Source organism: Lactuca virosa, chromosome 2 (assembly GCF_052849685.1).
Source record: "Lactuca virosa cultivar CGN04683 chromosome 2, Lactuca_virosa_CGN04683_v6, whole genome shotgun sequence".
In the NCBI taxonomy this organism is placed as follows: domain Eukaryota; kingdom Viridiplantae; phylum Streptophyta; class Magnoliopsida; order Asterales; family Asteraceae; genus Lactuca; species Lactuca virosa.
In genome coordinates, this window is record NC_136427.1 from 25722907 (window position 1) to 25744683 (window position 21777).

General features: G+C 35.2%; 1 long non-coding RNA gene across 11 annotated transcripts; it reads right to left on the minus strand.

Annotated features, from left to right (window-relative positions):
- Positions 1-16768: 16768 nt before the first annotated feature.
- LOC145158979 (uncharacterized) lies at positions 16769-19892 on the minus strand. 11 transcript variants are annotated; one of them, XR_013737404.1, is made up of 9 exons: positions 19548-19891; positions 19375-19473; positions 19219-19302; positions 18662-18752; positions 18396-18512; positions 17850-17963; positions 17612-17764; positions 17065-17527; positions 16769-16993 (listed from the first exon to the last, which is right to left on the minus strand). It is a non-coding gene; the product is annotated as an uncharacterized LOC145158979 (long non-coding RNA). The 11 variants fall into 11 exon arrangements; XR_013737399.1 differs by having other exon boundaries at positions 18662-18960; XR_013737397.1 differs by having other exon boundaries at positions 18812-19302.
- Positions 19893-21777: the final 1885 nt, after the last annotated feature.

Genomic DNA, 21777 nt, shown 5'->3' on the forward strand with positions numbered 1-21777 from the left:
CACCATTTCCAGTTAGGGTGCCAGCGCATCGGATGGGCCCTAATGGCCCTACACCCCCATGGGGAGTTGACATTTGGAGATGGAGTAGGAAGCAAGGTCAGCGACCCCCGTACGACATGGCGAGGGAATTCTATGACCTGAGGGATGGAGGACCGGCAGACCGAGCACTTCCTGTTGTGGTAAGACGGTTGAGGGATACCGGCAACCTAGCTCAGAACACTGCTGACCACATGCATCAGATGCGAGAGAGAGTTGCAAGGGCCGAGCAGGAAACGCAGGAAGTTATCAGGGAATTCCACATGAGACAGGAGATGTGGGAGGCCCGACTTCGAGACATGGAGCGACAGGTGGCTCGACTTCAGGGAGCATCCACATCTACAACACCACCCCCCGATGCATCTCGTCGTGATTAGGACCAGCCTTACCAACTACCAGTGTTACTATGTTCTCTTATGTTTACCATGTTATGTACTACCGACTCCATGTTTAAGTGATTACATTACTCATAGAGTCGTTATGCTGCCGAAATTTGTACCCTTATGTATGCCCTTTCGGGCAAATTTTCATGTATCAAAGTACGGATATTATTAATGGAAGATATTATGTGTTTTATCGTGATGTTGCTATCTGCTATGTGTTTTATATTCTTATTGTTTGGTGCAAATATATGGAACCACTTAGATGCACAATCGATTCACGGAATTCCCAACTTAAATACAACACGTACTCAACATCTTTCTGTTCCATAACAGCAAGATGCCGGAAAGACCAAACCGTGAAAACAATCAACCACCGCCACCACCAGAAATCAACTCAGTTGCATTTCAAGCAGCAGTACATGCTGCAGTCACAGCAGCACTGGCACAGATTCACAATGGAAACAATGGTGGAGGCAACGGACAGGGGGCCGGAAGTTCAAACAACGGGATGAACCAAGGACCTACCAAGACATGCTCTTACAAATATTTCACCAACGCCAAGCCACGAACCTTTAATGGTACAGGGGGAGTAATAACCCTGAAAAGATGGATTGAAAAGGTGGAATCGGTGTTCGAGATATGCGGATGCCCTAAAGAAGTCAAGGTGAAGTTTGCAGCATGTACATTTGTTGATCAAGCCCTCACCTGGTGGAATGAACATGTGGAGGCTATGACTCTTCCGGTGGCTAATGTCATGCCATGGACGGAATTGAAAGAAATGCTAATGGCTGAATACTGCCCGCGTGGCGAGGTTCAGAAAATGGAGCAAGAGTTATGGAATCTCACCGTCCGAAACTCCGACATCGATGCCTACATATCAAGGTTTAGTGAACTGTCTCTGTTGTGCCCTGGCATGATTACTTCGGAAGGAAAGAAAATCGAACGATTCATCTGGGGATTAACCTCCCCAATTCAAGGAAACGTGATAGCCGCAAATCCTGAAACCTTTGACAGTGCCAAGAGGTTGGCCATGAAGTTGTACGACCACAACAACAAGAAAAGCGAAAGAGATGGGGAAACGGAAAACAAGAAGGAGAGCGACAACAAGAAGGGAAAGAATAACAAGCGGAAAGGATGACAAGGTTCAAAGTCGTCAAAGAAACAACAAACAGTGACAGTTCATGCTGCAACCACCCAAGTTCCCTCCACACCACATGCTCCAGCCTCATCCACCCCAAGTGCCCCTAAGCAGTATTCCGGAAATCTTCCAAAGTGCAACAAGTGTAATCTCCATCACAATGGTGAATGCAGGGAGATGCATTGTACCAGTTGCAACCGAAAGGGTCATACGGCAAGAAACTGTAGGACCTATCCTCCCCAGAACCAGCAACAGGGCAACAACAACAACAACAACAACCGCAACAACAACAACAACAACAACAACAACACCAACAACAACAACGGAAACAACGCTGGGGCTAGCCACACCTGTTATGGATGTGGAAGGACTAGGCATTTCCGTCGAAACTGCCCCAATGTCAACAACCAAGGGAATGGAGGAGCAGGGAGAGTGTTGACCATGGGCCAAGGGGAAGCGGTTCAGGATCTCGCTGTTGTCACTGGTACGTTTCTCCTTAACAACACATATGCATGCATCATGTTTGATACCGGGGCAGAGCGGAGTTTTGTTAGTAATAAATTCAAACATTTGCTAAAATAACAACCCCAGAAGCTTAATGAAACCTTTACGGTGGAAATGGCTAATGGGAAAACAGAATCAGCTGGGGAAATCTACGTAGGATGTACCCTAACCTTAAATCACCACATTTCAAATAAACTTGATGCCTGTAACTATTAGGAGTTTTTATGTGATTATCGGCATGGATTGGTTGAGCCCCCATCATGCTGAAATTATGTGTCACGAGAAGGTCGTTCGCCTTCATCTCCCTAACCACGAAACCGTAATCATATGCGGAGACAAACCCAGTACGAACCTTCGTCTTATCTCATGTATTAAGGCACAAAAGTGTCTACAAAAGAGAGACTTTGCGTTTCTGGCTCACGTTGTGGATAAATCCAAGGAAGAGATTAATATTTGAAACATCCCAGTGGCTTGCGACTTCCCTGACATCTTTCCTGAAGATCTTCCGGGGATACCCCCAGAAAGACAAGTCAAGTTCCAAATCGACCTTGTACCAGGAGCTACACCCATTACCAAATCGCTTTATAGGTTGGCTCCTGCGGAGATGCAAGAATTGTCAAGCCAACTCAGTGAACTCTTGAACAAAAGATTCATCTGACCCAGCTTCTCGCTTTGGGGAGCTCCGGTCCTTTTTGTTATAAAGAAGGACGGATCCTTTAGGATGTGCATCGACTATAGAGAGCTGAATAAGCTCACTATCAAAAATCAATACCCACTTCCACGAATTGACGATCTATTCGACCAGCTTCAAGGAGCAAATTACTTCTCTAAGATAGATCTGTGATCTGGCTATCATCAACTCAAGGTCCGGGAGGAGGATATCCCCAAGACCGCTTTCCGAACTCGCTATGGACATTATGAATTTGTTGTAATGCCCTTCGGTCTAACGAATGCCCCTGCCATATTTATGGACCTGATAAATCGAGTTTGCCGACCATTCCTTGACAACTTCATAATCGTTTTCATTGACGATATCCTAATCTATTCTCGAAGCGAAAAGGAACATAGTCGACATCTCCGACAAATCTTGGAAACCCTGCGAGCCGAAAAGTTGTACGCAAAACTCTCTAAGTGTGAGTTCTGGCTCTGTAGCGTAAACTTTTTAGGTCATGTTGTCAGCCAAGAAGGGATACATGTGGACCCTTCTAAGTTCAAGGCTATTGAAGGATGGGCAGTCCCAATGACACCCACAGAAATTCGTCAATTTCTGGGTCTCGTAGCCTATTACAGAAGATTCATCCAGAACTTCTCCAGAACAGCCAAGCCTCTTACCATGCTTACACAAAAGGGCGTACCATTCGAATTGATAGAAAAGCAGGAAGTTGTCTTCCAAACTCTGAAACGAGCTCTCTGTAGTGCACCAGTACTATCATTACCAGAGGGAACTGAGGACTTCGTAGTTTACTGCGATGCTTCGAATCAGGGTTTAGGCTGTGTACTCATGCAATGTGGGAAGGTGATAGCTTATGCATCTCGACAACTAAAGACACATGAGGTGAATTATACCACCCATGATCTTGAATTGGGAGCTGTGGTCTTTGCTTTGAAGATTTGGAGGCACTACCTTTACGGTACAAAGTACACCATTTTCACTGACCACAAAAGCCTCCAACACATATTGAATCAAAAAGAGTTAAACATGAGGCAGCGAAGATGGGTTGAGCTACTAAACGATTATGAGTGTGAAATCAAGTACCACCCAGGCAAGGCTAACGTGGTAGCTGATTCCTTGAGTCGAAAAGAATAATCGAATCGTCATGTGAAAACTCTTTTCGATAACCATTCAATCCCATCTATTCTCGCAAATCAAAGAAGCTCAGTTTGATGCCATGAAGACAGAAAACATAACAAGCGAAGCGTTACGTGGAATGGAAAAGAATTTCGAAGTCAAGGAGAATGGAACATGTTATTTCATGAACCGAATTTGGGTCCCTAAACTTGGGGGATTCAGAGAGGTAGTCATAAATGAGGCTCATAAGACACGATACTCCATCCATCCGGGTTCAGATAAAATGTACCTGGATATCAAGCAATATTATTGGTGGCCTAACATGAAGGCATAAATTGTCACTTACGTTGGCAAGTGCCTCACTTGCGCTAAAGTGAATGTAGAATATCAAAAGCCCTCGGGACTATTACAACAGCCGGTAATACCCGAGTGGAAATGGGAAAGGGTTACCATGGACTTTGTGACCAAACTACTCAAGTCAACTGATGGATTGGATGCCATATGGGTGATAGTCGATAGGTTGACAAAATCCGCCCATTTCCTGCCAATAAAGGAATCATACAAGATGGAACGATTGACGAGAATATACATCAAGGAAATTGTGAGACTCCATGGAGTGCCAATATCTATCATCTCATATCGAGATAGTAGATTCATTTCACGCTTTTGGCAATCACTACAAAAGGTTATGGGAACACAACTCGACATGAGCACTGCTTACCACCCACAGACGGATGGTCGAAGTGAGCGAACCATTCAAACGCTTGAAGATATGCTTCGAGCATGTGTGATAGACTTCGGAAGGTTGTGGGATACCCACTTACCTTTGATTGAATTTTCGTACAATAATAGTTATCACACGAGCATTAAAGTTTCTCCCTTCAAAGCATTATATGGTCGTAAATGTAGATCACCGTTGTGTTGGGCTGAGGTAGGTGACACTCAGCTAGCAAGAGGACAGACACCAAACAATGCTTTAACAGGGCCAGAAATCATACATGAAACGACAGAAAAGATAGTTCAAATCAGAGCTCGACTTCAAGCATCACGAGACTGACAGAAGATCTATGCTGATAAACAGCGAAAGCCCTTAGAATTTCAAGTCGGGGATCGGGTGTTGTTAAAGGTCTCTCCCTGGAAAGGGGTGATTCGTTTTGGGAAACGGGGAAAACTAAGCCCACGATACATTGGGCCATTCGAGATTCTTGCCCGAATCGGTCCAGTGGCCTATAGGATGCAGCAACCTGTTGAGCTCAGCAGCGTACACCCCGTGTTCCATGTTTCCAATTTGAAAAAGTGTTTATCCGATGAAACTCTCGTCATCCCATTGGAAGAAATTGAAATCAACGAGAATCTCCTGTTCATCGAGCAACCAGTTGAAATCATGGACAGGGAAGTGAAGCGTACTAAGCAAAGTCGCATTCCGATTGTGAAGGTTCGATGGAACGCAAAGCGTGGACCGTAATTCACATGGGAACGCGAAGACCAGATGAAGCAAAAGTACCCTCACTTATTCTCGCATTCTCAAACCTAGCTTCAAAGAGAATTTCGGGACAAAATTCCCTCTAACGGGGGGATGAAGTCACAACTAGGAATGCTATGCTTTTGTAACAATAATGATGATAACATTTGTAACCAAAAATTTGAAAACATGCATGATGTTCATTCAATGACACCAAAATTCAATCAAACACTCTATACAAACACTTCAAATAGTCAACAAAAGATTGGAAACCCTAAAAATCCCGGTTTAAGTCCAATATAGACTAGGATTTTCTTATTGGGCCTAATGGACCAATAAGTCTCCAATTTGACTAGTTTGGGCTTAAAATTCTTAATTGGGCTCTAATTCAACCCACTTTCATGAGACTTAACATTTTGGGCCATATTGGGCCGAAAATGGAATAAACAACTTCAATAAGCCTTATTGGGCCATAATTGACTCAATTAGCTTTAATGGGCCATAAAACCCATTCTTTTATATAATTTGGGCCGTGAACTACCCTAAAGGCCCAATGGGCCGAAAATTTTTCTATAAACCTCATGATCTCGAACCAAGAATTGAAGTGGGCCAAACTAACTCATTCCTTCTTTCTTTGGCCCATTTCGGCCCAAGTTAAAAAAAAAAGGGGGGGGTTTATGGAGGATTAATGGGGATTATTAAGTCTTGACACATCATTTTTATCCAAAGGATATCAAGGCATGATGTCTCATGCATCTAGGTGAACATCACATCTCCTTCTCTCCCCTCTCTTCTTATCCTCGGCCGAGAGCACCACACATCCACACCAAAATTTCACTTTCAAACAATTTCCAAATTCTCTCAAGAATATTTTTCTTCTTCCCTCAAAATCTCGAAGTTGCTTAGGTTTTTAAGGATCTTCATCAAGTTTTCTTCAACCTTTGGTAAGTTGGTATCAAACACAAACATCTACTTCCAACTTATTGCTAAAAATCCTTCTTACATAGCTTTGTTTTATGATCTAACTTCCTAGAACTCCTCTAAGTTCGAAAGTACCTCCAAGTTGTAGCTAGGACCAAAAATCTCTCCACATCCTCCTCAAAACCGAACCAACAAACCCCAAGGTGAGTTCATACCCCCTTTTTTTCGATTTTTACTTGTTTTTGGGGGAGAATACAAGTATTATGTGTTGATCTATATGTGTATGCTTGTTATATGTGATTTCTTTGGTTTGTGTTGTAAAAATATGATATTACTTGCTATATCTCGAAATCTATGGCTAAAGTGTGAAGGATACATGAACAATAACAAAATAAACAACATATTTCAAAGATCTAAGAATCTTTATGTTTAAAAAGTGAAAAACAAGGCCAAGATTGTCATAAGTATCATTTTTGCAAAAATAACAAAGATTTGGTTAAAAGATGACATTTTCAATTTTACAAGGATAATATGGTATATATCTATATAAAATATGATTTTTATGGAAATAAAACTTCTCAAAGGACCAAAAACATAACTTTTTGCTTATTGGACTTATATTTGGGCCTCAACGGTTTTTGGGCCCAAATTTGCGAAAATATGGAATTTTGGGACTAAAATTGTAAAATTATCAAAGTACAAAGTCAAATACTTGAATGAATTAAGTTCAATGGCTGAAAATGACCTTTTTCGCTCAATTGCACTAATAATGCAAAGTTTTTAGATTTTGGGCCAAAAATGTAAATTTTTAGCAAATAAGGTTGAAAACGTCAAAAGTGGTATTTTGGGCTGAAATTATAATTTAAGATCTTATTTGGGCTGAAAATGCCAAGTTAAATAATCTAATGGACTAAAATGTCATTTTTCATCAAAAAGGACTAAAAGTGTCATTTTGTACCATTAAGAGCTGAAAATGTAAATTTTATATGAAAAAGGGACTGAAATGATCAAATAAACATTTTGAGCCAAATATGTAAATTCTAAAAGAATTTGATCAAAGATATAAAATTTTACAACAAGAAGGTTTAAAAATGGTAATTTTATAAAAAACTAAAAATATCGTTATAAACAACACTGAGTATTTTAACGTCAAAAAGTAAACACTAAGTGTATTCTAAATCCTATACTACAATTTAACGACAAAACAAATAAACCATTCAAGGATTGGGTCCAATATCGATTATTGGGCCCGATATAAACAAAACATGTATATTAGGCCTTGGTGACCCAATTACATGTCCGACGGGCCTTTATTAGCTTCGACATGCTATTGGGCCTTAGTGGCCCATTTGCATTGCCAATATGGTCCTAAACATTCATCATATGCTTAATGGGCTATAACGTGTCCGTAGCATACTCGACAGCCTGTAATAACATACATAGTTAGTGGGCCTCCGTTGTCCTCTTTCTTGTCTGTTAGGCTTACCTTATATTCACGTAAACATAAATCGGGTTGTAAAACAATGTTATTCAAATTCATTTAGATTTAGTGAGAAATAACGAGTGGCACCAAGGAGTGTCGGTCGTAGTCTGTAGTTATAATCAGAGTCTCCTAGAGGGAGAGCGAGAGTTTGTGTATAGATCTATACAGGGGTGACTCCCCCACACCTGAGCTGTTCGCTACAGTTAGACTCGGCCAGTCTAGGGTGACAAAATCTTAATTCAAAACCGGTATTCGATAAAATGCCAAGACAGGCGAATTAGTCATTATTATGCATGGTTATAACGACTCACATAAAGATCCATTGCCATCTAAGTAATCATGGGAAATCATATTCATATGCTGTGACGATGCAAAGTGATTATACAATAATACAAAACTATCATACTATTCAAATCGGAAAACATTGGGTTTTCTGGGGAACGACATTTTTCACTCCTACTTACAACAACTATGATATAAGGAACAATTGTGAAAGGCATTTCACTTTTACATGTTTTGAAATCATATACACGTATACTTATGGATCATCACACCTTTTTCGTAAACAGTTTTTGTTACAGAAAATATAGGATTTTCTGGGTTTTACAAACAATACAAAACATTTTTACATCAAACCTGCTTATGAACTCACCAATATTATATATGTTGACCGTTTTCAAAATAACTTGTGTTCTCAGGTAACCGTTAAATTGAAGAATTATCAAGCGTGTTTCTGAAATGTCTTTAGTGTAATGTCAATCGATAAACAATTTATGTTTTGGATTATGTAATGTAAACAATGTACTTGATGTGAACAATGACGGTTGTAATGTATTAATTCATGGTGATGCTTATGTTATGTTTCATGTATATTCATTGCGATGATATTTCAATGTAAGTCGCACGAGCCCTCGGACGTTTCTGCCGTCTGGTTCGGGGGTGTGACATTGCTAATCTTGGGGTTAGCCTTTCTTTATATATATATATATATATATATATATATATATATATATATATATATATATATATATATATATATATATATATATATAGATTTCGTTTCCAAAAAAAGGAATTTGGATGTGTGGTAAGATCCTTTTATAATATACACAATGTACATTTGTAGTTACAATTTTACTAATATTAGTACCATTGCTTTTTTGGATTCAATGATTTCTTAGGCACATGCTACCAGTGATCTTTATAGGTAATGTCCTTTTAAATTCGAACTACTTAGGCTTAATTTTCATAACGGTTGCTATACATTGAAACCATGATCACCTACTCATAGCGTTTAGTTTGGGAATGCCAGATAGTGACATTGTTTGCATGTGGTTCCTAAGGAGGCTAAAGGAATGTGTTAAGGACGCTAAGGAAGTCATATTCATAAGATATATGTCCATTTCCATAGACCTAGCACTAAGTATTGTCTACCAAGATTCTTATCAAGGGTATTGTTGTAGAAATATATCTCAAAAATTACTAGCTAGGATTGGAAATTTTACAATGGTGGAACATATGTTTTGGAAGACATGTGAAATTTATAGAATGTTTGATTTTTAGTTGTGTTTGGATAAACTTTTGCATGTAATCAACAATCAAATTAACATTAATGAACTTGTCTGGCTTTATAATATAGCTATTATAAAATGGGCAAGGGCTTTTTTCCCTAAAGTCCCCTTGAATGCAATGATAGTTGATATTCCCGAGGCGTTATAAGGTTATCAGTGGGTACACAGGATTTCTCGATAACGACAATCATTGAGATTGTCCGTGAAGCGATTCAACATGTGTTTGATAATTGTTTCAACATAGTTAAATACATTTACATAGTATTTATTTTTATTTAAGGATATGTAACTACATATAATCGTTGAATGACAATAGTACTTTTTTTTGGACACATGGGGTTTATTGGTGATCAGACGCCTTATGATGAGACAATGCTTCATAGGAGGATGTAAAAGTGTCAAGCTAGTACACAAGACACGTCTCTAGCTTCAGCTTAAAGTTATAATTTTTTTGTAGTCTCCAATTGTACATCTTGATCACGGGATTTATAGATGTGGGAAATGGAAAGAAAGTGGTGAGTTGGCACGCTATAATGACTATGATATCGTTTCACCTGTCTGGTATTCACCAACCGGTTAATTTTTATTTGACTTCTACAATGAATTGAGCTGCATACCGAACTAATACGTTAAATCCTCCTCGTCCTCAATGGGAGTTACCAAATGATGCATTGGTCGTGTTACCCCCATTGTAACTAAATAATTTCAATGGAATCAAGTTTAATGTCCACTTTTATGTTAAAGATACTTGTTGTATCTTGTCCTAACAACATTACATAGAAGAGGTACATCTTGTTATCCATATGAAAAATGTGATATTTGAAAAAATTCATAAAACACAAAGTACCCTACTTTAGAGCTTAAAAAGTACGATTTACTAATATGATAATATCCAAATACCGAGTGTGATATGTCCATGGACAGCCCCTTGTTATAAAGAAAACAATGAAAATACATTTACGCCAAATGGAGTTCGTATGCGAAAGTAATGAAGGTTCAAAGTTTGGTCATTTTTATTTTTCACGGAGTAGCATACTTTGGAGCTAAAATAATAAGACTTCTCAACATCTAAATTTGAAGTGTATTATGTCCATTAATAGTTAGTCTTTGTCACAAAGAACACGATGAATTTTTTTTAACCTCAAACAAGTTCATATGAAAGAGTTATAAGGATTCAAAGTTTGCGAAAAAAATCCAGATTTTAGCAGCTAAAGACCTGTGAAAATCATAGATACTTTTAGTATTTTTGAAATTTTTTCTTTGTTTTTTAAAAAATGATATACAATAATAATCTACTCAGTCATATATATATGATAAAACTGCACAAATGGTCCCTGTGGTTAGCTGAAAATTGCCACTTTGGTCCAAAAAAGTTTGGACTAGCACCAGAAGTCCAAACTTTTCATTTTGTTGCGAGTTTAGTCCAATTTTTTTGAAACTTTTTATAATGACGAATTTACCCCTTATTATTGTATTTTATATTTTTCTTTTATTAAAACATTTAAAAAAACAATTAAAAATAAACACAAAAATAACTCTCTCTACCTTTCTCTCTCTCTCTCTCTCTCTCTCTCTCTCTCCCACAAAACCCATCTTGATCTTATGATTTTCAGAAAAATGTAACATCACCACCACCATATGATGAAGATTTGAACTAGATTCATATTCTCTTTATCTCTCTCTTCCTGATTCATACACATACAAACAAGGTTGGACAAGGTGAATATTTAGGAACCAGATGAAGATGAAGAAATCAGGAGAAATATGAAGATGAAGATCTTGTGTTCATCTCATAGCTAATACACAAATGCAAGAATTTAGGGGAAAGAAATCGATTTCTTGCCTTGATACACGAACAAACATATACATTCCAGAAATCGATACCGTGCCTTCAAATCTAGTTTCGGTTTCAGATCTCGATTGTAGAGATGAACTTTGATTAGGGTTAGAGATAGATCCGACGACATCACCGTTTGAAACCCTAGCGTTCGTCAGAATGGCGGCAGCTGTTGATTGCTAGGGTTTTCGGCAATTGATTGCTAGGCGGTGATGACTAATTGCTAATCCAGATCTTGAACAAAAACCCTAATCGACAGCTTGAAGCAAAAAACGAAAACGGGGAAGGAAGCGACATCAGGTTTCGACTGAGGATCTAGAGATCTTTTTGTCGACTATGTGTCATTTTCAGATCGGAGGATTTCTTTGTCTTCGCCTGAAAATCAAGGGTATTCAGATCAGAGGTTTCTTGGAGACTGGTGGCTGATGGTGGTGCTGGTGGTGTTCTTATATTTTGGTGGTTGTCTTTTCTGGTGAAGACGAACACCCTTTCATCCCTTTCTCCCCTCTACTGAAATCGAAGGCCTAAGTTTACACCCTTTTAGTATGCTTAAACCGAAGTCTAATTTTGAGAAGTTCATTCAAAACATTGATTATCTTCAGAAATCAACAACCCTTTCATTCATCCATTCATATAAGATCTGGAGAGAGAGAAAGAGAGGTATTTTTTCTATTATAAAAATTTATAAAAATAAAATATAAAGGAAAAAATTTCTTTTTTATTTTTTTTAATTAGAAACATATTTAAATAAATTAAAAATAATGAAAAAGAAAAAAGTAAGGGTAAAATCGTCATTATAAAAAAGTTTAAAGCTAAATGGACCAAACTCGCAACAAAATGAAAAGTTTGGACTTCTGGTGCTAGTCCAAACTTTTTTGGACCAAAGTGGCAATTTTCAGCTAACCACAGGGACCGTTTGTGCAGTTTTGTCTATATATATATATATATATATATATATATATATATATATATATATATATTGAGTAAACTAACCATTATATGTGAGGTTTTAAAAGAGAATAAACATATTTCTTTTAGTTTTTAGAGTAAATTACACGAATGGTCCCTATGGTTTGGGTAATTTGCACGTTTGGTCCTTAACTTATTTTTTTAACTTGGAAGGTCCTTACTGTTTGTTTTTGTTGCGAACTTGGTCCCTGTCTTAATTAAAAAGACTATTTTGCCCTTGATTTTTTAATTTATTTAAATAAACATACCCACAACTCCACTTCCACCTCACCTTACTTTACCTTAGCTACCGCATTTTATTCAAATAAATTAAAAAATCAAGGGCAAAATAGTCTTTTTAGATAAGACAGGGACCAAGCGTGCAACAAAAACAAGCTGTGGGGACCTTCCGAGTTAAAAAAATAAGTTAGGGACCAAACGTGCAAATTACCCTAAACCATGGGGACCATCGTGTAATTTACTCTAGTTTTTAAAAAATAACCACTTTTTCCGGAATGTCTATTTCCGGAGTACTGTTCATATTTTTTTAGTTTTTTTTTAAAAAAATTTTATATTTTCAAAGAAATTATTATTATTATTATTTTTTATTCCGAATGCTACATTTCGTAATGTTTAATGGCATCGCTTTTCAATAAAATGTCTAATTTTATGCATTCATATTGTATATAGTTCATATTATTATGTTTGTTTAACTTTTTGTTAAATTAAGAAAAAAAATGATTTTTTTCTTGAAATTCCAGAATTATTCTTCGGATTTCAGACTTGTTTTTATAATTCCGAATTTTTTTTTTCTAAAATCCGAAATTTTAGTCCGAAATCCGGAATTCGCTTCCGGAGTTAGTCAAAAAATAATTTTTTTTTCTTGGCTCGGAATGCCTCTTTCCGGACAAAGTGGTTATTTTTAAAAAAATAATAATAAATAAAAAATTGGGTTATTTTTTCATATACACCTTAAAAAGTGCTTATATTACTTAATTTCCCAAATATATACTTAAAGGTTTAACAGTTGTAAAATTTATTATTGAGTTGTTTAGGAAGGATCAAGGAAATTAACATACACATTGCTCCATGCTTCTTTTAAAATATATTATTGTAAACACATGGAAATTCAGTGATGTTTGTAGTGTTTGGAACTCTGAGCTACAGAGATTTCAGTGATGGATTATTATAATTTGCAGTGGTTATGGGGAGTCCCTTCTTAATTTATCAATTTTTTCCTTCAAAGATTCTTTATAAATATTTTTTATTTCTTAAATCATAAAATATTGGTGTACCCTATCGCGAAAGAAGTGAACCCCAAGTACCGGATGGTATTTAATAAAAAATAATATACAAAATCCCTGTAAATACACTCAAAAAATGTCGGTTACAGTAAGTTGTGTATTCAGTTTACTAACGAGCCAACTGTGCACCTATATATATGTATGAGATCGCGAGAGGCGTTGTTAATCAAATTTGGTCCATATTATAATTTTTTTATATCAAATGTTTTATGCATATTTTATATATTGAGATCGGCACATTAAGTGGAGTGAGTGATATAAAAAAATTAAATAATAATTTGGTGTTGTCAGCCAACTAATATCTATGTGATATTTGTTGGTAACTGAGATTCGCATGTTAGCATGCTTTTACAAGCCGATCAACACCTTCTTCTATTATCGTTGACCCCGTAACACAAATACAAAAGAAAACAAAATTAAAATATATTATATTATACTTTAACGCCGGTTGATGTTTTTACCGCTATTTACCAACTTTCAACTTCAAAAATGACATTTTCCAAACCTTGCCTCCTTTCAACTTTAAGAAATGACACCTTCCATCATTCTACTTTGTAAAATATCATTTTCAGTCCCTCGATTTTGAAATTTCTAAAATTTCAGTTTCATCCCCTCCTTTTTCTAAAGTTTCGTGTTTAACCCCATAATATTTTCCACTTTCACCCTTCATGTAACACCTGTTTTAATGACAGGTATTGTGATGTGAAATGCTACGAGATGCATTGCCAAAGAGAATGTGTTATATTTTAAGTATGGGAGAGCAACGTACTTTGAAATCACAACGCGAAGGTAAAGAAGAACATGGCGTGAGGGATAGTACAATGCTACAGTTTGAACTATAAAGAAGGTAGATTTCACGACTTAATGTTGTGATGCGGTGAAGTGTCTTGATAGGTGGGGACATGTAGTACTTTTTGACAAGTGTTGACACAAAGAGGATCCGGAGCTTGACTCGTGGGTCGTGATGCAACCATGTAGGGCTGTAAAACGGTTTTGGGCTAGATTCAAAAAATATATATGTTGTGTATGTATCATTCAGTGGGTTCTTTTGGGGGAAAAGAAATAGAAATGGATGCGAATTATAACGAAGTAAAGATATTGTAAACGTGGACGATGGTATGAGGTTATAGATAACCGAGTGAACCAAGGTCTGGACAAGTGATGAATTGGAAAGCAACACAAAGCTGGAGGCCAGATAAATAGGTAATCTTCAATAAATAACCATGCAAGTAACCACATTTCTCTTATAGATGAATGTTATCTAGATGTGTGTGTATTATAGTATTACATTATCTGCGTGATAAAACAATATTATGGTTAATGTTGTGGTGGTCTTGGTGACTGTAACACCACATTATTGGAATATAATAACGTTGTGGTGGTCTTGGTGACTGTAACACCATAACATTGGAATCAGTTAACTTTGTAGTGGTCCTTGTGATTGTAACACCACTGTATTAGAATCAGTTAACGTTGTGGTGGTCTTGGTGAGTATAACACCACTGTATTGGAATTATGAGTCACGATGGTAGCCTTGGTAGTTGTAGAATCATCATCGGTGGTATTAAAAGTAAATGGCGAATTTGGTGTCTGTAATGCTACACTTATATGATTGTTGTCATAGAGAAGTGGTAGATTATGTACTTATAATGCTACGGAAGAAATGTTCTTTGGAATATATATTAGTAAGTGTGGCTGTAAGTCCCATTATGAATAGTTAACGATTGGAATAATAGTTTGATTAGTAATGATCTAGATCATTAAGGATTTTTGTGTAATGATACAGGAACTAAGTATGTATTAATTGGTTAGAAAGGCACTATGATTTTATTGTCTAACATAAGCTCCATAATTGTATACATTTTAGATAAAGATAAACCGTTACATCCTTAGCCTAATAAAAGTAGTTAATCCACTTGTTTGGTGGGATATATATATATATATATATATATATATATATATATATATATATATATATATATATATATATATATATATATATATATACACACTAGTAGGATACCCGCGCGATGCGGCGGCGATAATTTGTTTCATTCCGGCGGTTAGATTTTGTCCAAAAATTTGTTTCCTTTCGGTGGCTGTCAAATCCGTTTCCTTTCGGTATATAGTTTCCTTTCCAGAGGCTCTGTTATTTGGGTTTAAAATAAAAGTAGTTTATTATTTCGTTTTAAATGTATGTGGTTTTAATTAAAAAGAAAATGTGTTATTGTTTTGGTTTAAAAACAAATGTACATTGTTGTAGTGATTAAAAAAAATACCAACTCTTTAGGTTATACTTTATTATGAAAAAAAAAAAAAAAAAAACTAATAGGAATGAGGTACTTTTTGTTTCACCATGCAAAAGAAACAGAATAATGTAAGAATTAACTTCTATTTAACAGGTATTACTTTGGTTTCTAACATATTTTAGGTTTCACTTATTTTAACATTCCAATATTTCCAATATCCTAGTTGCATCCAAAATTTTAGAATATGATGAAGTTGGAGCTCTCGTAATGCAGCGCACGGCGAATAGTGAAGATTAGTCAATTTTAATATTGATTTATAATTATTATTATTACTTGTTAACTATGTTATAAAATAAATGGATATTAAAAAGAAAAGCACAATTCAACAAATAATTTCATTTGATAGGTTCTTATTGATGTGTTGTTTTGTGTTAAAAAGAAAAATTTATTGATGTGTTGTTTTGTGTTAAAAAGAAAAATACATTGTGAGGATTTAAAATATGGTATTTAACAAAGGTGTGATTGGTTTCTTAATTTTTTTGAAAATGAATGGAAATATATTATTGTCAGGTGAAAAAACTATCCTTTTATCTGTAAGTTTATGTTTCATTACGAAGATCAGTCAATTTTAATATTGGTTTGTAGTTATTATCGACAACTTTTTAACCATGTTATAAAATAAATGGATATTATCGGTAAATAATTTTATTCTGACAATTAGTTTCTTTATGGGTAACATTGATAAGTTCTTATTGATGTGTTGTTTTGTGTTAAAAAAAACCGGTTCACGATCCGAACCGGTAAACCGGTTCATAATGAACCGAACCAATTCAAGAACCGAAACGCATGTTTGCACCCATTCGAGATTTTAGACATTGAAACCGGTTTAGAATCGATTGAACCGGTTTAGAACCGATGTAATCAGTTTAGATAGGTTCGAGTTTTTTTTATGATGGAACCGGTTTGAACTGAACCGATTTATGAGTAAACCGGTGTTATTATTCTTGAATCGAAACCGAAGTAAACCGAACCGGTGTTATTATTCTTGAATCGAAACCGAAGCGGTTTACTGAACCGGTTCAGTTTGAAAAAAAAAACGGTTTGTACACCTCTAGATTGTTGTTTCTTGCATTTAACTCGAAATTTACAAGATAGGAACCCACCATAAAAAATGAAATAAAAGAGTGTAAGAAAAATATAAGACCCACATCATGCAAACTTGTGTATAAAACAGATTAGCTGAAAATTACAAAAAACGCGCATCACACTTTGTTTTTTCATTCACTTAAGACCCACATCAAACAAACTTATGCACAGCTCCACCATCCACGACTCCCCATCCGTTTGGTTTATATTAAAAGTCATTTGCTGCAGATATTACAAAAAAAAAAAACTTATAATTATGTAAAAAAAAGTAGATTGCTATTTCTCATATATACCTTAGCTTTGGAATGCGTGTCTGACAACATTTGCTTGTTATCCTTTGCAATCTAACTGTTTTCAAAACCCACAAAGCGCATCTTGAACCTTCATATTTTCTCACGTGAACATATTTATCATAAAGCAATTGATACCAAAAAAATACATTTGGTATTTTCACATTAAATATCAAAATACGAGTGTACTCATCGAACCGCAACCAGTAATACTCGAATAGGTCCCGTATTCATAAAATCGGTCCACTTACGATCCCTAATTTTGGTCATTGTTGGTTTTCGGTTCTTCCGGTTCAGGTCGGTTCCGGACCGAATAACATCCCTAGAACTAAGGCCACCTTCCACATCTATCATTTTTATTTGGAAACAGATTATTAAAACTAAAGAACCAACATAATGAAGTTGAGTAGTACCACTTTAACAACATATTGAAGTGGAGTAGCATCATCCTACCACAAGGATATTTCTATAATTTAAAAAAAAAATACATTAATAATTAGTCAAACTTTGAAAAAGAGTCTCATTAGATTTCAAATGAACAGACTTGTACCTTTTTATAAAAAAATATAGGTAAACACCTCAATTTTTCCTTATAAATTCCATGTGAAGGGCGACCAAACCATCATGTTTGCTAAAAGTTAGCAATGTACTTCCTTTACCTTTTTATCATAGAATTTTACTTTCATTTTCTTCTATTACCAACCTGCTTGCAAAAATGAAAGTAGGATGTTATAATAAAAAAAAGGTGAGATGCTATTTCTTATATTTATTTAATCATAGCATTTTACATTCATTTAATTTCCATCGGTTTTCCTCAGCAACCAACAAAGAAACTAACATCTAGTAATCAACAAAATGGAGCACCACCAAATCCAAAATTCAACAGAAATAGGCAAATCCACCTGGGCAAATACACACACATTGGGCTATTAGTTTTACCTCAACTATTCGTATAGTTTTAACTCAACTATTGAACGTCAATATCTATAATATTTAGGTTAGTAGTCAACTATATAACATGAAAACATAAAAAAAAAATTCGGTTGATGAAAAAAAGAATTGATGAGATTTTTAACAGATAACCACACACACACACACACACACACACACACACATATATATATATATATATATATATATAATGAATATTTTTCATTAATACTCGAATTAATGAGATTTTTAACAGATAACCACGTTCACACACATATAACTTTGTTCACATCAATATTTGTCCACTGCTTGAATGTTATAGAGCACCCAAACAAACAGACATAATAGAATAATTACTCTTATTAACTAAACTAAAGAGAAATAGAAGAAAAAGTAGCACATACTCGGAGTCTCTGCAACCATTGATCCAGTACCTTCTGTTATGAGACTTTGCTAGGCATTTTTTGTTGTTTTTTTTCTTGGCTGCAACCATTAGTAAGATTTTTCCCTTATTTCTTCTTCTGTGAAAAACAGAAATTAACCAGAGAATAAAAAAACAAAAAAATGAACTTGATATACCAAAAAGCAAACAATCAAACCAACTCAAAATTAGTGAAACCTGAGATATCCAAAAACAAAAAAGCTAACCGGAGATTTCAAAAAAACATACCTATTTGACTTCAAATCACCTGAAACTTGAATCAACGGTCTTCAAGTTTCCCATTTCGTGAAACCGACCACCAACTTATGTTTGAAAACACCTACAAGAAAAAAGTTATAAAAGAAACAAAATAATGACTTGTAAATAACAGGGGATTACCTCTGATTAGGCTATATAAGTTGTCTTTAAGAGATGAGTCTGATAGTTCCTTTCGGCAGATAGTTTTCATGCGGCGATTAGTTTTATTTTTGTGTCAGATAGTTTGTTTCAGGCTGTTTCGGGTACCCGCGTGATGCAGCGCGACAATACTTTCGTTCGGCAATTAGTTTTCAAACAGCAATCAATAATTTTTAGCTGACTTTTTCATGTTAAAACAATCTCAAGAATGGATTCAACATTTAGCAACAAAAAAATGCAACTTGTTAAACAATAATTACTTTTTAGGGTCAATTCAACACCACAATAATTATAAAGGCATGTACTTGCAAATCATTAGATGACAATTTTCCATCTCATTATCAAATTACAATGTTGTAATCTTAATGGGGATCAGACAAAGTAGTTACCTGTATAGGAGCATTGAAACTTAAATAAATCCAAAAATTGTCATCGAATATTTGGTGGGAAACTATTAAATTGATGGACTTTACCTACAAGCTCAACAGATAGTGGTGGTAAATTAAATAATACTCGAAGAAAAAATATGCACTAAAGAAACATACCAATCGACCTTCATAAGTGCATATAACAATCGCCACCATATTCTGGGTGTTGTGTCACCCACCGCCACCACCTGTTTCCACAACACCTGTATTTGAGCCCTAGAACGTGAAATCGAAACACACATGTTAACATACACAAAGTAAGAACATAAAGAAACTCTTGAATAACCCACCTCGATCCGGTTTATACTGTGAGATGTCTGGTGTCGATGGTGGATCCACTTTAGGGTTAGGGTTTCAGGTGTGCGATGGGGGCGTTGATGGTGGCAGGGAGATAGAGTTAGGGTTTCTCGTCTCGACATAAGGTAGAAGCGGTCAGCAGATGCCAGTGAAGGTAACGGCAGCATCACAAGGTTGGTGGTAAGTGGTAACCGAGGCAACCAGAGATTGTAGAGAGTAAGGAGGGAGACAGAAGAGATCTGGGAGAAATGACGGCTGACGGAAGGTATTAGGTTTTCCAACATCTAGACGGAGAAGCTAAGACCGTGACGATACGCGTGTGTATACGCTTACAATACATTATAAGCTTAATAGTATTGTACATGGTGTTATAAGAGTTATACCTTTTAATTTTCAAGAAACAGGCAATATGTTTAATAATACAGTAAATATATATATATATTTGTTGCCGCATAATTCCAAAATTTTTATAAAGTAAATAGTTTTTTTAAAACATCATATAATAGACTGCAAGGTCTATGTTTTATCATATTCAAAAACTTGTATTACCGTCATTCAACTAGTGGCTGATAGGTTTTATAGGTTACAAATATTCATGTGGCGGAAAATAACTTAACTCTTAAGTTCACATGCAACCTAATTGGATCTATGTTTTCACTATTGAATGCTATAATTTATTTAACATCAAGAACCCTAATGTAAAACTAGTAAAATCAAAAAACATAAAAGGTTTAGGGTTTACATACCTTCTTGATTATTATAGTAAATAATCAAATAAATTCTTCTTGAAAGGAAGTGGAAACTAGAACCAGAAATCTCATGTCTCTAATGGTTTGTAGCCAAACCTTAGCAATTACATTACTTTGAGGAGAGAGGAGATTTTCATTTATTCTTTTGAGAGAAGGAGTGGCCAAAAATTGGATGTCAAATGTCCTTATTTATAGCTGATAGGAAAACCCTAGAAACCCTAATTTTAAATAAAATAATATTATTTTAAATCCGGAATTATCTAGTTTCCTAATTATCCATACTATCTGTATAGAAGGATCTAGAAACCCTAGGGAGTCTCCAAATTTTGGCCAACCCCAGGAATATTCTAGAATTCCTCTCTTGTTCAACTATTGAACAATTATTGCTTTAGTCCTTGCACTTTCAGTTAATCTAATTAATCCCAATTAATTCCATTAATTTCTGACTAATTCTTAATTTAATAATACAATTTCTAATTAATATATTATTCTCACAATATATTATTTTCGCAATATAATATTAAATCATTAATTTCAATAAAATTATCTTATAAAAGATCAATAAATCAACCTCTCTCCTCAAAAACCATTCTAATTATTTACTAGGTTTGAGGGCAACCCCACAAGACTTTGTTAATAGTTCAAGTATATATCAATTTAGTTATTGGCTTAGACACCTAATCCAATAGTTTCTAGGTGACCCTATCCCACTAGAGAATACGAAGGCTACCACGAACATCAAAAGATAGATCCAAGTGACCAAGTGATCCTGTGCCACAAGAAGCATACTAATGACGAGTGAGTGCTTTTGACGGAATAAGTTGTGAATCGATTCCACAACTCCTAAGATGTTCCAAGAAGACTTGGTTCACAAAACTAATTTTCTTTATTAGAACAAAAGGTTGATGGCAGTCTCATTAAGTTGTATTTCAATCTTAACTATGAAACAATTTAAGCAAATCAAAAGTTTCAACAATAACGAATAAAGGTCGTCGCTGAAATTTACTAAGTATCTATAACCAAATCTATTTGTAGATTGAAAATATTACATACATAACTTATGTATAATTCTTTATCAAACATTTTATTCTTTAACTACTAATAGATAAAGACACTTGCGAATCATATTCCCATATAAATAGGATTCATATATATATATATATATATATATATATATATATATATATATATATATATATATATATCAAATGAATCAAGCTCATTTGCCTTCAAATATTCCATCATTTTGAAGTTGGTATATGTGTTTCATATTTATATAGTTATGATGATTATGACATAGATAAGTTTCAATCAAATATCATTTGATTATTTAGGTGTTATCGTTAGAACTATCAATTTAACGAAAGATTATAGATTTACTTCATAAATGACATTATGAGAAAATATTCTTTAATACTAAATACATCGTTTCAGAACATGAATGTGAACATCCATTAAAAGATAAATAAATGTG